This window comes from Coenobita brevimanus, chromosome 109, assembly GCF_032717465.1.
Source record: "Coenobita brevimanus isolate Jiangsu-jjx chromosome 109, ASM3271746v2, whole genome shotgun sequence".
Lineage (NCBI taxonomy): Eukaryota > Metazoa > Arthropoda > Malacostraca > Decapoda > Coenobitidae > Coenobita > Coenobita brevimanus.
Genome location: NC_137062.1, coordinates 31,396,690 through 31,416,249, shown reverse-complemented (window position 1 = coordinate 31,416,249; position 19,560 = coordinate 31,396,690). Strand labels below are relative to the sequence as shown.

At 41.4% G+C, this 19,560-nt stretch overlaps 1 pseudogene; it reads left to right on the top strand.

Annotated features, from left to right (window-relative positions):
* Positions 1–9,680: 9,680 nt before the first annotated feature.
* Positions 9,681–9,799, top strand: LOC145417281 (5S ribosomal RNA; annotated as a pseudogene).
* Positions 9,800–19,560: the final 9,761 nt, after the last annotated feature.

Sequence of the window (19,560 nt, the reverse complement as noted above, 5' to 3'; positions counted from 1 at the left end):
GTTCGGTAAATTAGCGTAGAGAGCGAAGCTTTCACTTTCGGCCATTACTCCAAATATTTATACTCATATTCTTATATTAGTAATTAGTTATATTTCTGTTTACACTTCTAATTTATTTACATTATTTACACATCTATTTTATTCACACTGTTATGCACTGTCACTTGCAGTAACTAAGGCCTCCTTTCCCTTGGAGACAGGACGAACTTGGGACACTGAAGCATTCGTACTGGGAGAGTCTGTCACCATTTCCTCCACTTGCTCATCACACGATTCACCAGAAAGATCATAGTCACCGTCCATCATTATCATGGATAAATTAGCCAGTTCACGTTCCACAGCATAGTCACTTAGTCCTTTACCCCTTCCCACACGAGGTTTAGTAGGGGTAGAGGTCATAGGGCCCTTTGCAGTGGGCTGAGAAGGCGGGGGGGGGGGGAATGCACGGGAGCGAATCCGACATGGTTTCACCTCAAAAGACATCAACTGAACGATGTGGCGTGTTATGGGCAGGGAAGGGTTGACAATGTCAGCGTGGTGACAGCTGCTAATTTATATGCTATGAAATGATTGGCAGGAAATCTAGACAATACATAATAAATTAGGTAGTTCCAGGTGAATGTAAACATCACTTAAGCTTCTCCCTTCCTTTCTTATATTTTTATTACGAGAATAGGTCATACAGCATATTTCAAGGGGAAATAAACAGGGAAAATTAGCGAATGAGTGCACATGGGATGTTCCCAGGTGATAATTAGCCCATTCCAGGTATATGGCAGTATCAATTACCTTTTTTCTTTATTTATATATTATTTTGTAAAAGAATAGGGCACAGGGCACATTTCAATGCATGAAATGAGTGGAAAAATCCTGGCAGGATTTGCGTAGCACGGCGTGGCTGGGCAGGCGGGAGGAGAGGGTAATGGAGGGGAGGTAAGGAGGGGAGTCAAGGACAGGGGAAAAATGGCTAAATTATCAACAATGGATGGGAGTACAGATAGCGTATATGGGCAGGGAGGGGTTGATAATGTCAGCGTGGTGACAGCTGCTAATTTATATGCTGTGAAGTGATTGGCAGGAAATCTAGACAATACATAATAAATTAGGTAGTTCCAGGTGAATGTAAATATCACTTAGGCTTCTCCCTTCCTTTCTTATTATCTTTTTATTACGAGAATAGATCATACGGTATATTTCAAGGGGAAAAAACGGAAAATTAGCGAATGAGTGCACTTGGGATGTTCCCAGGTGATAATTAGCCCATTCCAGGTGTATGACAGTATCAATTACCTTTTCTCTTTATTATATATTATTCTGTATAAGAATAGGGCATAGGGCACATTTCAATGGATGAAATGAGTGGAAAAATCCGGGCAGGATTTACATTGTGAGGTGTGGCTGGGCAGGCAGGAGGGGAGGTAAGGAGGGGAGTCAAGGACAGGGGAAAAAATGGCTAAATTGTCGACAATGGATGGGAGTGCAGATGACGTTAGTAGTGCTGACTATAGCTGGACACTGGCAGTACTGACGTGATACAAGCCACCACTTGAAAGCCAGGCCGAATTCAAAATAACACAGAACCGCAAAAGTGACACCCCGTGGCATGATCCCTTGTGTCCGAGCGTCACGAAAGTGACGCCCAGCAGTTAAGGAGTTAAGGGAACTGACTTACGAGAAGAGATGGGATAAACTGCAGTTACCAACACTGCGTGACTGAAGGAAAAGTGGTGACTTGATCACGATGTTTAGAAATGTACGAGAACTGGAAAGGGTGGATAAAGAGGATCTTTTTGTGTTGGGTGATGGAAGAACAAGAGGTCATGACTTAAGTTGAGGAAAAGTAGATTTCTTAATGATCTTAATAGGTTCAATTTCCTGAACAGAAGCATAGGTATTTGGAATGACTTAGGGTTCATTTAGATGATCAGTTTTGCAGCGTGATTTCGGAGCACGGCACCGAAACTGTTACTCAAAACTGAATGTGTAGACAAAAACACTGAACCATCTACCCTTCCCGGGCACTGACGCACGGTAGCTGAATATGAGCGTGGCCACCTGCGTGAGTCCCTGCCACACACCACACATAGTCACCCATTCCCAACAACAATGGATGCTTTGCCTTTGCCTAAAACCCCCACCAGTGACCCGCACTTGTAAAGAGCACTATTTAAGTGGTCAAATCATTGATACTGCAACTTACTGAACATATACTGTAGAGACTGGCCTTCACTGAGAGACACAGGGGTGTCAAAGTGTCATCATTTGGGATGTCAGGCTATAATGTCCAAAGTGTCACCCCAGAGGTGTATGCTGGACACCTTTGGGGTGTCAGACTGAGTCAAACTGATACCTATGAGGGTGTCAAGCAGATGCCTTAGGAGTGTCAATCTAACATTCAAGGATGTCAGTCTTACACTTTAGAGGTGTCAGTTTCACACTTTAGGGGTGTCTATGTTACACCTTATGGGAGTCAACTAAACACTGATGGTTGTCAATATTACACCTTATGGGTGTCAACTAAACACTCAGGGATGTCAATCTGACACTTTAGAAGTGTCAATTGCACACTTAGGGGTGTCTGTCATCTCAGATAGCGTCAAGCCAATAATCTAAGAGTGTCGTTTGGGGCGTCCAGCCTACATCCAATACCACAATTACGGGGTGGAGCTACTCATACATAAGAAATTTGAAATTTTAACTTGATACTTGCTAATATTCTGCTAGCCTTATGAAAGTCATATGATCATATCAGGGTCCATGAAGCCACTGAAGTATGTGAATATAAAACTTTATTACAAAACACATTACAAAACTACATAAAGTACTTATATATTGCCATTTATTGTAAGTAAATATTTTAACTACCTTGAGATAATGAGCAGGTTTTAAATGGTAGGACACAGAGAGGAAAAATAATGAAATATGAACACTGATGTAGCTAATAAACAATAAAATATCAATTACTAGTGTCAATGACTTTGGTTAAACAAGTTATTTTATGCATAAAGGAATATCACAACACACGACTCATTAAATAGAGTTCAGTACAGACACTCCTTGCTATACTATGGCCCTTTATACGATACCCTGATTTAACAATGGTTAAAAATTAACATCCCTGCCTAATGATGGCCAGTCCCTGATATTACAATGAGTCTTCACCCAATGTGTTTGTTGATTTCAACTAATTTTCATTTTGTTCTGATTTTGATGATACAATAGGTTTAATATTTTTTTGCCATGGATGATTTTACTCATAGGTGGGTAAACACTGCCATTTTGGGGTCTCGTTTCCTAAGTCTGGTTTTTTTCCAGATCTATTTTTGATGATTTCATATTTTATATTTGGGTTTAGGTGAGTTATTAACTGCTTTTACGCTCAGGTCAGCTTGTTTTAAAGCTATTTAGAGGATTAGGTGAGCTAGAAACTTGTTTTTAAATTCATATAGGTGCATTTTGGACTTAGTTGGAGGTGGATCCCAAGGCTCCCAGACACATCCCTATACTTTACGTGCTATATCATCCCTGTTATACAATACCCCAGCATAACGATGGGTTCCCCCAAATGCATCCCAACGTTATGCAGGGGAGGACCTGTATTGTATGGTATTGGCAAGTAAGATAATACCAGTATTGTAAGGGATAAAAACAATACATGAATGAAACTTCATAATACACATACACCCTAACATAACAATACATTAATATTGTAAAGGAATCCAATGTTAATAAGTTACAACACTTTGTCGCCACATTTTTCACCCATTCTCTGGGTTACACTTCCTCATGATGCCCATACAGGTGCTAGGATGGTCAATCTCAGTGTCACTTGCAGACATACTGCATTGGTGCACTTCAAGAAACACAGGGAATAATAGCATTAACACACACACACACACACACACACACGTGTGACACCGGCGCTCCGTAACAAATCATCACGGCCAGTGGCATTACCTAAATAGTATCTTTGTATGAGTCAAGCTCAGCACCATGTTAGACTAAATGATTGTTCATTGTAAAAAGGAAAAAAATAATAAGTTTCAACAAGCCTTGTAAAAACAGGAAATAGAACCAAGACGAAAGAATACGCTGAGTCATCTCTGAGGTTTGTTTAGACTACAACAAGACGGAGATTGTAAGTATATGCTTTGCACTTTTAAGTATTGCAAAATGGATACATACTTCAGTAAAACAAATTTGGAAAAGAAAAGGGATAAAGGTAAAAAGCAAAATGATGATTTCTACCAAGAACTGGTTGAAGTAGAGACCCACAATAGACTGGTTGAACGTGTAAACAAACTAGAAATGGCTTTCAAAAATGAAATTGATGAAATAAAGAAGCAGATGCACTTGCAAAAGGAAGAAATAGAAAAACTAGGAAGGGAGGCCAATAAGAAAGATACAACCATCAGTGAACTAACCGTGGAATTGAGTACAATTAGGAAGAAAATGAGGGAAATGGCAAGTACAGTAGTCAATCACGAGAGTGTTATGGAAGAGTTCAAAAATGACAGAGACAATTAGGCAAGTTAGCAGTCATATTGACCAGAGCAGTGATATTGAGGAGAAGATAACACAAGTAAATGAAGCTGTGCAAAGCTAAAAAAATGATGTAGAAACCACGTATGCTGAAATGGTGAAAGTAAAGAAAGACTTAGAAACAAGGGTGGAGGAAAAAAGCATTAAAAAGGTGAAAAGAATAATCCAAAACAATCCAAAGTTAGTCAGAGATTCAGTAGAGATAAACAGATCAATAGTAATCACTGGTATAGAAGAGGATGAAGTTAAAAATAAAATCACAAGAGACAAAAAGGAGATGGCAAATGTAATGAGCTTACTGAAAGAAGTATCAGAGGAAATCTGTAGTAAAGACATAGAGGAACACAAAAGGTTAGGGAAATACGAGAAAAGCAAGACAAGACCTCTAAAGGTGACTTTCCAGAGTGTAAACACTGTGGAAGAGATACTAAAAAATGCAAAGAATCTTAAGGAAAAAGAGGAGTTCAAAAATGTATGGATAAAAAGATGCCTAACACAAGAGGAACTGGAATTACTGAAAGAGAAAAGGGAGGAAGCAAAAACAAAAAATGAGGGAAGATCAGAAGAGGACAAGAAGAAATTTTTTTTTACAAAGTAATAGGATTGCAGGTACGAAAGTGGTACACAAACAGGATGGAAGAAAAAGGGGGAAGGTAGTAGAACCATGTCATGACAAGTATATAAACAAGATGATAAAGTTGATGTACTCAAATGTGGATGGAATGGTATCTAAATTACTAGAGATGAATGATTGTCAGAGAAAATGAACCACAAATAATATGCCTAACTGAAACAAAATTAATACCAAGGATATCAAATGACATACTAAACTTAGAGGAATACAATATTTGGAGAAGACAGATATTTAAAAAACGGAGGAGGAATTATAATATTAACTAAGAAAAATCTAAAAGTCAAGGAAATAAAACTAGATATACCATCACAAGTAGAACTGATTGCAGTAGAGATCGACACATCTGAAGGTAAAGTAATTGTAGCAAATTTGTACATGCCACCTAGATCAAACACATGGGAAAGAGACGAATATGAGGACCTGGCAGAGAGTACAATTCAGAGTGTAAGATCATTGCTAAATAAAATGGAAGAGAAATCGGAAAGAATTATACTAAATGGGGACTTCAATACAAATATAAATTGGAATACTCGATATAAATAGCCAAGAAAGCTGTTGGGACCAAAAGCTCCTGGATCTCGTACAAGAGTTTTTCTTAACGCAACATGTGAGGGAAACCACCAGAAAAAGAGGACTTGATGTACCTTCAGTGCTAGATCTAATATTTACAAGGCAAGAAAATGATATTGACAGTTTAATATATCACCCTCCACTGGGCAAAAGCGATCATGCAGTACTAAATTATAACTTCAGGATAGCATATGACATAGTAAACAGCAATGATAGTTACAAAAAGAGCCTAAACTATAAAAAGGGAAATTATCAAGACCTAAAGAAGTATTTCTTAGAAGCTGATTGGGAAAATGAGCTTACAGGACAAGATTTAAATGCTGTATATAAAAAATTTTGTGAATTTTATGAAATAGGAGTCCAGAAGTACATCCCACAGCACAAAGAAGCAGATAAGAAAATACAGAAATGGTTCAATACAGAATGTAAAAAATCAAAAGAAAGACGAGATTTGTTGTGGAATAGATACAGAAGACACAATAGTGAAAGGGCGTATAATAATTACAAACAGGCAAGAAATGACTATACAAGAATAAGGAGGGAAGCCCAAAAACAGTTTGAGGAGGATATAATAAATAAAAGTAGTGATCAACCAAAGCTATTTTACAGCTATATCAGAAGCAAAACCAAAGTAAAAGATATAATACAATCCATTACGGACGAGGGAATCACTTATACACAAGAGAAAGATATTTGTGAAGCACTAAATAAGAATTTCCAATTAGTTTTTACAGAAGAAAAAAATTTTGAGAGGGACTATGTGGAACACGCATGTCCACACATACTACCAGATACACAAATAGCAGAAAAAGTAATACAGGAGGAGTTAAGTAGATTACAGAGGAAAAGCAAGTGTCCTGATGAAATTTCATGTTGGGTATTACGAGAATGTGCAAAGGAGTTATGTAAACCATTATTTTTAATTTTCAAGAAATCCTTGAGTCAAGGGAAACTACCTGATATTTGGAAAAAAACAAATATTGTCCCCTTATTCAAGAAAGGAAATAGACAAAATCCACTCAACTACCGACCAGTATCACTGACCAGTGTTGTAAGCAAGGTATTAGAAAAACTTATAAGAAAAGCTTGGGTAAATCATCTAGAAGAACACAGTATGATAACAGAAAGACAGTTTGGTTTCAGAAAAGGAAAATCATGTGTTACTAATCTGTTGAGCTACTATGACAGAGTAACAAACACAATACAGGAAAGGGAAGGATGGGTGGACAGTATCTATTTAGATTTCAAGAAAGCTTTTGACACAGTACCACACCAAAGACTTTTATGGAAACTGTACCATCAAGGAGGAATTCGAGGCAAACTGTTTTGTTGGATGCAAGACTTTCTCATAAAAAGAGAAATGAGGACAGTACTAAGAGGAAACTACTCATCATGGAAAGAAGTGACTAGTGGAGTACCACAGGGTTCAGTGCTGACACCAATCATGTTTTTAGTGTATATAAATGATATAAACAGTAACACTGGAAATGAGAGCTATCCGAATATGTTTGCAGATGATGCAAAAATACAAAGGAGAATTACTAGCACAGACTCTTGTAGGGAGCTACAAGAAGAATTAAATAAACTTCATGAATGGAGTAGTACATGGCAAATGGAATTCAATGTGGACAAGTGTCATGTAATCAAGTTTGGTAAAAGTGGAAAAGGACCTGATTGGGATTATAAGTTAGGAAATAAAACCCTATACACATCAGAAAGAGAGAAAGACCTAGGTGTGATTATCAATAACAGACTATCTCCGGCTGACCACATCAGCGAGAAGGTACGGAACATGTATACACTGCTTGCAAAATATGAGAATAGCATTCACATACATAAATGAAGACATGCTAAGAAGGATAATAACATCATTCATTAGACCAACCCTGGAATATGCATCAGTAGTCTGGAGTCCTCATCTCAAAAAGCACATAGACAAGATTGAAAAAGTTCAAAGGGCCGCTACAAGATGGATACCAAGCTTAAGGGACCTAAGCTACGAAGAAAGACTAAATAAACTGAATCTACCAACACTACAGGAGAGAAGGAGAAGAGGTGACATGATAATGCTATATAAATGCATATCAGGAAAGGAGAAAATAGACATAAATGATTACTTAACATATGGAGAAGCATCAGCAAGAGGACACTGCAAAAAATTGCATAAGAAGAGAGGTGATAAAGACTTAAGGAAATACAGTTTCCCAAACAGAGCAATTGATCAATGGAATGCACTACCGAATGAAATAGTGTGTGCCAAAACAATTCACAAATTTAAGGATATGTACGATAAATATGGTTTAAGACACTGGACAGTACGAGCTTGACTCATTCCTGTAAAGATACAATTAGGTAAGAACAATTAGATAAGAACACACACACACACAAAACCACCTCAAATTTGATAGATATTGAATATTTTCAATCAGTAATGAACAGAACAGAAAAATGCATTTAAAAAATAATATTTTTCCTAGTATTGTATGGTCTAGCAGCTGGGACACCTCAGTAAACTAACTCATTGTTCATTTTAATTGAATATTTGGTAGATCTACAGAATTTGATACAGCTAGCAGAACTTAGGATTAGCAAGGTTCAATATAGTAAGGGTTTACTGTAAATGCTGTGCTATTTGTCACTAAGAAAAATAAAATAATTCCTGACTAGAGACCATATTTGACTGACCATTTCCACAACAGTACCTTGTTTCGATTTAGCTTTGGCAAAAGATTTATGCTTTTTATATCTTTTTTCCAGGAGCCACTGTGCCCTAGCACCACCTTCTGAAGGAAAGTTAAAGTGCTTACCATATTTTTTGGAAAGGCAATGTTAAATACATAAAATGAGGCAAGTAAACAAAAATCCATTAATCAGGCATCCTGACTCAGCAATAAGTAAATTTTCAGCATAAATCTTCAACAAACCATCAAGAAAAGAATCCCCTTGCCATAAAATACATGGGTCAGCACTAGTTTCACCAACTTCATTATCTTTCCTTATGAAGTCGTCAAGTTTCTCCTTATTCCCCTTATCTGAAGAAGAGCTGCACTTATAGCATCCGATGAAGGGAAAAAAAAATTACCATTTTGAAAAGGTCAAATCATACAATTGAAATGAAGTAATGCCAATGCACAACCACCATTGAGGTAGGAAAAAAAAAAGTGCAATTTTGCAACATTAAGGTCGCTATTTTTGTCTAACCTCAGGCTGTCTGGCCTAGCAGACTCATTCACCGTCGACAAGTAACCGCTCCCTAAGAATCATGTGCAGGATATTCGTGTTCCTATACGGTAAACAGAGCCTTGCCACTGCTTGAGATCATGGGACATACCAGTCAGGATCAGGATCAGCTTTCATTATCCTAGCCATTATTAGCCATTATACAGCCTGCATTTACAAGTCATTAAGTTATATATCAATACCATAGGTAGCTGTTTTTGATAAAAAATATATATATATATATATATATATATATATATATATATATATATATATATATATGCTGCATATCCATTATTTGTTTTACGGGGAGGGGCACTAACCCTCCACCAACCAACTTGACACATAGGGAGCAAATATGGTTTGGTTATATGGTTACCACACGGTGCTGCATATGGTTTCTTGGCTTACAGGAAACCGTTTGGCTTGTCACTCAATTTAAAGCCACCTGTAAAGGAAAGAGCAGGAGCAAGCATGTTACTGTTATTGCAGGTTAATATTTGGGCTACTTATAGTTTGCATATCACAACCATTCTTTACATAGATAGCCTATACACTGTGTGTGTGTGTGTGTGTGTGTGTGTGTGTGTGTGTGTGTATTTCTGGAACAAACATAATGTAAATGTTATTTCAGGAACAAGCATGTTACTGTTATCACAGGTTAATATTTGGATTTCTTAGAGTTTCCATATCATAATGATTCTACAAGGTAAAGCACTTGTGCAATACCACGTTGAGTACACCGCTTCCCATCCGATCAGCGAAGTTAAGCAACGTTGGGTCTGGTTAGTACTTCGATGGGTGACCGCCTGGGAACACCAGATGCTGTTGGCATCCCTACGTGTCAAGTAGGGTTGGTGGAGGATTAGTGCCCCTCCCTGTAAAACAATTAACTCTAAGCCCTTGACCACCCCGTTTGGGATACATGGCGTCTGACAATGAATGAATGAATGAACATGACTATAAATAACAAGAATAAAAATTCACTTCATTTTTTATTCCTATCTTATATTTCGTTTTTCTGAATGTAAGAAACCTAACATTTCTAATAAAGATCATTATTTATACTCCTGTATTCTTGTACTGTAGTTTGATTATCACATTCCTTGAAGATGAGAAAACCTTTCCACATACGTAGAGAATTGCATTACGGACAACTGTCAAAAACATTGAATGCCTGGGCCTGGATTTCTTAATATTCTGGATTCATGATTGGTTATATTTTTTAGGCTGTGTGAACTGAAGAGTGATTACAGATAATTACAGTACATAAAATTTAGTAATATAGAAACTGTTAGACAAAATTATCATGGTCAACAGCTCAAAAAGGGGGGTTTAAGCTGCAGATGGACTAAACTGGCCTCAGTGGCTCAAAATCTCGTTTGGAATAACTGTGATCTGGGATATACTGTAATCCAGGGTTAAAAGGAGGGATCAGGTTCAAAACTGAGACTTGAATTTGGCCTTAGAGATACCAAATACAACAGCAAAGCTTTTGCCAAAGTTTAGAAAAGGGGATGACCAGGGTTTTGAGAGGAAAGTGAGGTCACTGTGGAGCATCTCTGGCTGAACTCATATTGGTGATTGGAAAAAAAGATTATGATAGGAAAGGTGTTTAGTTATTTATATTTTAAAAAAACAGATTTTCAAATTTTAAAAATAAAGGATATTAAAGTAACTGGGTGATACTTAGAGGCTGGGAATGGTTACCCTTCATTGGTACGGGCTACATGATAGCAAACTTCCAGAAAGAAAGAAAAGTATACAACTAGACAAAGGCGATAGAGTTAACCTAGGTGAGATGCAAGCACAGTTAATGGGAAGAACAGGAGGGACCCCATCAGGCCCATATGTCTTACTAGTATTGAGGCTGGTGAGAGCAAAAAGTACATCACTTGAAGAAACTTTAATGTCAGTCATGAGGAAGCCAGAGGGGGTAAGAGATGAACAGCACCAAAATAATCCAAAGCGAAGTTGGAGGAAAAAGTCTGAGGGAATATTTCTGATTTTTGAAAGAAGAAACAGCTACAGAGCCATCAAATGGAAAAGCAGAGGATTGATTGATTGATTGAAAATAATTACAATCTGGCGGCGCAACTGCCAGGGTTATATGCCGCCGGATGACAAAGTAGAAGACACGGCAAAATAAAAAGTGCCTATTCAAAATAAAGTTAATATCTGTTAGTAGGAATAAAACACTAAAAATAATAAAAGAATAGTTTATAAAATAACAATTACTTATAAAAGTGGAAGGAGGCCCGCCTCCTGAAGAAAACTAAAAACATCAGTAAAATCGTTAGAGGCCTCACCAAGCATCGAGGACAAACAGTAAGCACCATCTGCTCCCCATGCCTATGAAGGAACCTCTGACGCAGGCCCCCCAGACTCGGACATTCGACCAGCAAGTGACGGACTGTAAGGGGAACAAGGCAGTCATCATAGTACGGTTGAGTTTCACCACACATGACGAACTCATGTGTAAGCCGAGAATGCCCAATGCGAAGCCTAACAAGAGCCACCTCCAGTCGCCGAGACATAGAGGGAAGAACCCTTGGCACGACCACTCTGAAAGTTTTCTTTTAGTTTATTGTGAGAAACACCATCCCAGTGTCTCTGCCAACACGTACGAATTGCATACCGCAAGTAAGGTGTTATATCAGAAACAGGAAGTGGGTAGTCAGCTCGGGGCTGTTGAGGAGACGCAGCTTTAACTAAAGTATCTGCCCTCTCACTGCCCACCACACCAACATGTGCAGGAACCCAACAGAAGTCTACACGGCGGCCACGACGGCCAAGAAGAAAAAGCCACTCTAAAATTGATAAAACCAATGGATGGGATGCATTAAAAGACTCCAGTGCAGACAAAGCACTACAAGAGTCGCTATAAATCACAAAAACAGATTGGGGGAGAGTAAAAATGATTTTAAGAGCATATAAAATTGCAGGCAGTTCTGCTGTATACACTGAAGTAATGCCAGGAAGGCTACCGCCCCTACTAAAGGAGGGGAAAACAACACCAAATCCTACTCCAGTATCAGTCTTAGACCCGTCAGTATAGACGGGGACAGAACCCTCATGAATAGAGACATGTTCTAAAAAGAGACAGAGGGACACCTGAGAGGGAAGTGAGCCCTTTTTTTCAACAACGGACCTACAGAATGTCACACGAGGGAGCAGCCAAGAACCCACCCTTGGGATCCGATGTGGACAAATTGCCAGTCTCGGGAGAGAGAGGGCTAGCATAACAGATCGGACCCTGTAACCAAATGGCTTTGGAAAATTAGGACGGGTCTCAAAAACAGAAGATCGGGAATCCTTTGAGACAATGGCACAAGAAATTAAGTCTGAAATGCGATGAAGACAATATCAACACCTCATCATTAGAAACTGGCGTCGCAAGTCCAAGGGGAGTACACCAGCATCTACAAACAAACTTGGAATTGGGGATGATCTGAATGCCCCGGTTGCCTGATGTACACCAGCATGATGCACAGAATTTAACAACCGGAGGCGGGCATCTGTTGCAGAGGAGTAGACCTCACACCCATATTCAACTTTAGGAAGAATAAGAGACCTATTCAAGAGGAGGAGGGTCTGACGGTCAGCACCCCAAGAGGTATGAGCTAAAACTCTCAAAAGACTCAAAGCTTTAAGACAAGTCACCGTAACAGAACGAATATGAGGAACCCAGGTTAATCTTCTATCAAACAGAAGACCCAGAAACCGCATCTCTTCCACACAGGATATTCTTCTACCATAGAGATACAAGTCAGGGTCTGGGTGGACTCCTCGAAGACGACAAAAATGTATAGCCACTGTCTTTGCTGAAGAAAAATGGAAACCGCGTGTTTCTGCCCAGTCAGAAATTCTATCGAGAGCCAGCTGCAACTTCCTCTCCATCAGAGACATTCTAGACGCAGTGAAGGAAATCGAGAGGTCATCGACATACAGTGATCCTCGTACATCATCAGGAAGTACATTGATGACGCTGTTAATGGCTACAGTGAACAGAGTAACACTAAGGATACTCCCCTGTGGTACTCCATCTTCTAGTGCACGGGCATTAGAAAGCACTCCTCCCACTCGCACCCTTAAAATTCGGTTAGATAAAAACTGTTGAATAAAAACAGGTAAGCGCCCACGAAGACAAAACTCATGAAGAAAGAGTAAAATACTATGACGCCATGCAGTGTCATATGTCTTTTCCAGATCAAAGAAGACAGTGACCTGGTGTTGGTTAGTGGAAAAAGCCTCACAGACAGAAGATTCCAAGGACAGTAATGCATCAGAGGTAGATCGCATTTTTTGAAAACCATACAGGGCAGGGGATAAGAAGTCACCTCTCTCTAAAAACCACACAAGCCTAACATTGACCATCTTTTCCAAAACTTTACATATACAAGACGTCCAAGAAACAGGCCGATAATTCGTCGCCTGCAGGTGGTCCTTACCTGGTTTGGGGATGGGGATAACTACAGCAACACCCCAACAAGCCGGAAACTCCCCAGAACACCAGATCTTATTAAACAGTGAAAGCAAAAACAACAGGGACTCGTCAGACAGGTGGCGTAAAAAGGCATAAGGAATGTTATGAAAACCAGGAGAGGAATCATGGCACTGCGACAGAGCCGAATGGATTTCAAAAACTGAAAATGGAACATTGTAAGGCTCTCCCCCAGCAGAGGCAAAACTGAGACCACGAGATTCTAGGCGCCGACAGTGGCAAGCCGAAGGTGTATCTGCATCCTTCTTTGACACACAGGCAAAATGATCAGCAAGCAACTCTGCAACAGCAAATGGATCAGCCACAGTTCCACCTGGTGCAGATAAAACAGGAGGGGATGGAACAGTAAATTTACCTGAAATTTTCTTTACCCGGTTCCACACCTGGGTGATGAAAGTCCTCGAATTGATGGAGGAAACATAACCCTTCCAGGACGAACGCTTGGCCTCCTTTAAGACCCGCCTCATATGAACTCGTGCCGTCTGATACGCCACCAAATACTGAGGATCCCCACAGTGACGATGAAGTCGTGAGAAGGCGACTCGTTTGGCTCTCGCTGCGGAACTACACTCCGAGTTCCACCAAGGAGCCGGACGTTTAAGAAACTGACCCTTTGTTTTTGGAATAGATGATAGGGCTGGTGAGTGCAGCACGGTATTGAAATATGACACAGCCTCCGTAAGACAGCCAAACTCATTGACAGGAAGGGAAATGGAACTTAATTCCCTGAAATATGGCCACTCAGCCTTATCCAGAAGCCAGCGAGGAAGACGTGGCTGAGGTCCACCTGCACTAGCAGTTAAGAGTAACGGAAAATGGTCGCTGCCATACAGGTCTGGCAACACATCCCAGTTAAAATCTAAAAGAGCATCAGCTGAACTTGAGGTCAAATCAATGGCAGTAAAAGTTCCTGTCTGGCTATGGAAATAAGTCATTATATTGGAGTTTAAAATGCCTAACTCCTCATCTTCCACTAAAGAGGCCAGCATAACACCCTGAGGGTTGGCCTCACTGTTTCCCCATAGTGGATGGTGACCATTCATATCGCCTAGTAACAGAAAGGAAGAAGGAAGGCCATGAATAAGGCGTTCCAGATCCGCCCTTTCAACAGTTGTACTAGGAGGTAGATAAAGACTGCAAACTGTATACTGCTGACGTAAAAACGTCCGGACAGCAACTGCCTGCAAGGGACTGGAAATATCCAGATGACTATATGGAATATCCTGGCGAAGGAAGATAGCAGCACCTCCATGACGACCTTGGCCCAGCACAGGATCAGAATAAAAAGCACTGTAGCCAGAAGGACCAGCAGGAGCAGTATCACCAACCATGGTCTCCTGGATACACATGCATAGCGGAGTAAATTGAGAAACTAGATGACACAGTTCCTCATAGTTAGCACGTAAACCCCGACAATTCCACTGGATGATAGAACCCATAGTGGAGGGGAAAATGATTAAGTGCGGGACTGTACACCTGACATGTGAGAGGGTTTGGAATGATGCTTAGGATGGCCCTTGGTAAGAGACTGTCCAGCACCAGGAACCCGCGCTTTATGTCAAACATCCGTGGGCAAACGTGAGGACGTGGAAGAGGAAAGTTTTACAACACTCTTCCTTTGAGGTGGAATAACATTCGGTTTGGATAGAGGCTTGGAGGCCGCCTTGGGTAATGTGGGACGGCCAGTGCTACCACTTTCCAAAAGTGGAAACAGAGTCGACAGGATTAGAACCCTGCAAGGTTGACATTGTACTTTTCAGAACGGACGCATCAGCAGTCTCTCCAACACCATCCCCAAGTGGGGACCTGACTACAGGTGAACCACCAGCAGCAGCTTCCATTTGGCTAGACCTCTCAGCCTCTGAGGCAGAGGGAACAGTAGAGAGGTTGATACAAGGTTCGACAACAGAAACCTTAGGTGGCCGGCTTTCAGGCTCTGAGGACTCTGACGAATTACGAGTTTGGTGGATACAGAAGGAGCCTCGTTCATACTGGGCAAGGGGGGATGAGTCTCGTCAGCGTGTACATCGGCCACCACCACAGAAGTGCGCGAACCGTCAGCCACCGAAGTGGAGGCAGAGACAGTTGGAGCAGTGGGTGGATGAGCATCAGTCACACACTTATCAGTAATTCCAGGGTTAACAACATCCATCAAATCAGTAGTTGGGGAAGTGGTCACTGTAAAGGGTCATGGCAACTTCTGGGACACAGAACGACGTACAGGTGCCCCAGAAAGGACAGAAGCATAAGTAACTCCAGGCTGAAAGAAGAGAGTCTGGGCCCTCCTCTTTGCTTCTGGAAAGGGAACCTTCTCACGTGCACGAATGCTCAAAACTTCCTTTTCAAGGCAGTACCGAGGACAGTTTTTGGAAGATACAGAATGAGGACCCCCACAGTGATAGCATTTAAGGGGTCCTGGACAATCACTCGTATGACTCATTTTGCCACAGGAGACACAAACACCAGGAAGGCCAGCCAGTACACGTCGGCAAAATTTGCTAACATGTCCATACCCCTGTCAGTGGAAACACCGCTTTGGGTTTGGAACATAAGGCTTCACAGGCAGAGAGAGCCAAGCAAGTTTCACTGAGGCAGGCAACGTTAAACGGTCAGAGGTCGGAAACAGCGTCGGAATTGGGGTCAGAATACCATTGATCTTCTTCTGTACCCGGTCAACTTTTACAACACCATAAGCGCGTAGTTCCTCTAATAACCGTGACTCAGGGTATCGCAGGAGGTCCCAGGAGTAAATGATCCCCTTACAATGATTAAAGGTGGCATGAGGTATGCAGGACATGCCGTGACCAGAAACGGAGGTCAGAGTCTGGAGACTTGAGCTCTCTTCTGGGGAGGAAACCTCAATTAGGAGGCTACCATCCCCTTGGGTAGAAATTATTGGTTCGTGGCCACAGGAAGAAACAATTGCACGGTGTAAAGTAAAGATGTTTGTATCCAGTACTGAACCACCTGCAGAGGGTTTTAGCACTAGATACTTTACGAATTTTTCCTGGTTCGTATCATCTTGGCCAAACCTTGAAGCCAAACCTACCCAACGGGATCTTCTCCCACCCACAGTTGAACGCTGGGGCAGAGGTGAGAAGTCACCAGGGGCCTGAAAAGGTTCCAGTGTGGCAATGACTGATGTGCAGTCCGAAGAGAGTCCAGGGGCAGATGCAATGTCATCAACGGGTGTATTTGAAAACAGAGCCATCAATAACAAAAAACCTTCATTCCACCACCCCTCAACCCACCATGGAGCCCAACAAGGGGAAGTCATATGCCAGGGATAGCACCACTGGCGACTCCAGAGGTAGCGGGAGAGTATACGCGGGTAACTACCGGGGGACCTGGGCAAGGGTGACTCCAGGACGATAGGAGCCACCAGGCCCCCCAGTGCCCACTTGACCCTAGCCAATGCATGACCAGCCGATTGACCTGGTCGGGCCCAACCAGGCCGCCCGTCTAGCCGGAATAAGGGACCAAAGAGGTGTATTGCTAGCTGCAGGGCGCATTGTGCAGCATCGCTCAACCCCCAGGACTACCACATCCCAGCATTACGGGATGCCACGCACGGCAAACACGTGGGGAGGCAACAGTCCCACCCTAGATGGCAAAGGGCATGGACTAACATCACCAGCGGGCCTCCTCCACCAGTAATGTAGGGGATGCTTGGTCCACGAGGCCGACAAATGCCAAACCCTACAAAGGTAGGCATGCCTCCAAAGTAGGTGGCACCGCCAACCACGCTTCAAGCCCCGCCACCACGTCAAGGTGACCCCCCTCAGCGGGGTGTCTGCTATTGAGCAGTGGATGCAACTTGCCTTGGACAAGATTTCTGCCAACTTGGGACAGCACCGAGGTGATCCCTTTGGAGGGCAGCACCGATGACCCTTACAGGTAACCTACGTTTCGGGCAGCGCTTAGTCAGACCCCTCACCCACAACCCTACCCGCGTGGGAGACCCTGCCGGATGTCGTTACATCCACGGTCAGGCTTGTGGGTTCACGGGCACGCAAGCCCTCCCACCACGACAAGGTAGCGGCTGCCCACGGGGGGGAGCTAGAGAGGGAAGATGTGGGAATGACAATTACACAAAGATATCGCTCAGTGAAACACACTGCCTATACATAGTTACTTATGAACCAATGACGAATGTTATGAATATAGCTCATTTCTACTCTGAGTGAATCCGTGATATTACACTGTAATGCCACAAATTTAGTATTCATGTATATGTTTAGAGGTACTGTAATTTCTAAGTTGGATAGAGTGTAATCTGAATACTAGTTTATAAGGCTCCTGTTCTGAGTAGTAGTTCATGTGTTAATGATCGATATAGGGACCACTTTATTTTTATATGTATATATCTCGGTGTCTATGCATAGGTAGTGTAACTGGGAGTGTTGAGCTATGGGAGTTCGCCCATCTGGTGAGTAACGAGTAGCAGATGTGGGCAACATCCTCTTGCTGGTGGTGCGTCGTTGCCGGGTGCCAAGTTTAAACCTTAAACAGAATAATAATGGGTATGCAATTCTTTCTGTATCATTGTTGTGAAATGCTTACTAATGAAACTGCTAGGATCCAAATATGTGAAATTAATAGTCAGAAAAGGCAAAGATAATGTAATTTGTGAGGACTAAGTAGTTCTGCTTGCCTTAGTCATCACTAGATGGCATAAGCTACCCCAAACTCGGGGCGGGATGGCAGTAAATCCAGTATTTAACTGTAGTAAGGATTGAATCCCAAATTTTCCCCAGTTCAATCAAAAGTCCTAACGTCATGTGTACTCTACTATATCAATAGTGAAGAGAATTAAAACCCACCATATCGCAAAAACACAGTCTCATTTGACTAGCAGTAGCGTCCCTGTGTGCCCCGATAAGCCACATTGGCTAACCAGACGTTACGGATAAGAGACGTTGTTTCAGGTGAGCTGTACACATTCCTCCTTTCTCCCCCCCTTGCTTGTTTTAATTCTTGCTTGTCGTGAACAATATGAAGTAATGTTGTTAAAAGCTTAACGTAGAGATTGGCTATCCAGACGGTACGGGTAACAGACGTTGTTTCAGTCCACAGACACCGTGACACTTGTGTTTGCACGAGGCCATCATGTGAATTTGCCCATAGATTTGATGTACACACAGCAAAAAAACTATCGTTACAGGGGGGTCCGATGTGTTTCATACTGAACAACCTGGCGGTCTCGCTAGGGTTGGTAAGCCTGACAGTGGGTGAGTTGCCAAATAGGACGAGGTAGAAATATGCATGGGAGAAGCAATGGATATAGCTTATAATAAATATGCAACAAACACACGCAGGGATACCAATGGAGGAGGCTGTTATCAAAAACCTTCATTCGTGTGTCATTTTATATCGCGCAGAAGGTGTAACGATAGTTTTTTTGTTGTGTGTACACACGCTTACACTACCCACAAATAGATTTATAACTGAATGTAGTAGCAATTGAATTAAAAATCAATCAGGTGAACCTTTTTTTGATAGTAGATAAGGTACAGAATTTTGAAAGTTAATGTGATCATGTAACGGAAAAGCGAATTTAAACTCAACCTTTTTTTTTTTTTTTCTCTTCTTTTATTAACAGGTTAGGAATATTGGGAGTGTTGAAGTGAATTTGGTTGTTGTAAGGATATGTAATTTTGAACTGTTCCTCGAGGCTAAGCAAGCCCGAGTGATTATGAAATATAAGTGAATTGTGTGATGAGTTTAGACTGGCCCGACGTAACAGTACATGAGTGAATATTTTTGGTTCGAGGCTATGCCAGCCCGAAAAGACAGTTCATGTCACTGAATGTTCCAGTCTTGAGGCTATTGACGAGCCCAAGAATAACTGATAATCGAGAATGTAATGTGATGAACTCAGGAGTCATTGTTAAATTGTTTCGCTTGGTAACAGTACCGTATTACTATCGCCCAAACTAGTACTTAATTTACAACTCTTTCATATTATTAAAGGTCATGTAATTCAAAAAAATATCTGTTGTTTAACAAGTATAGCGTTATTAAAGTATATGCAATTTTGATATCCAACCAAGGGAATTTTGTCCTCTCACGCATGACTCACTTCCTTTCC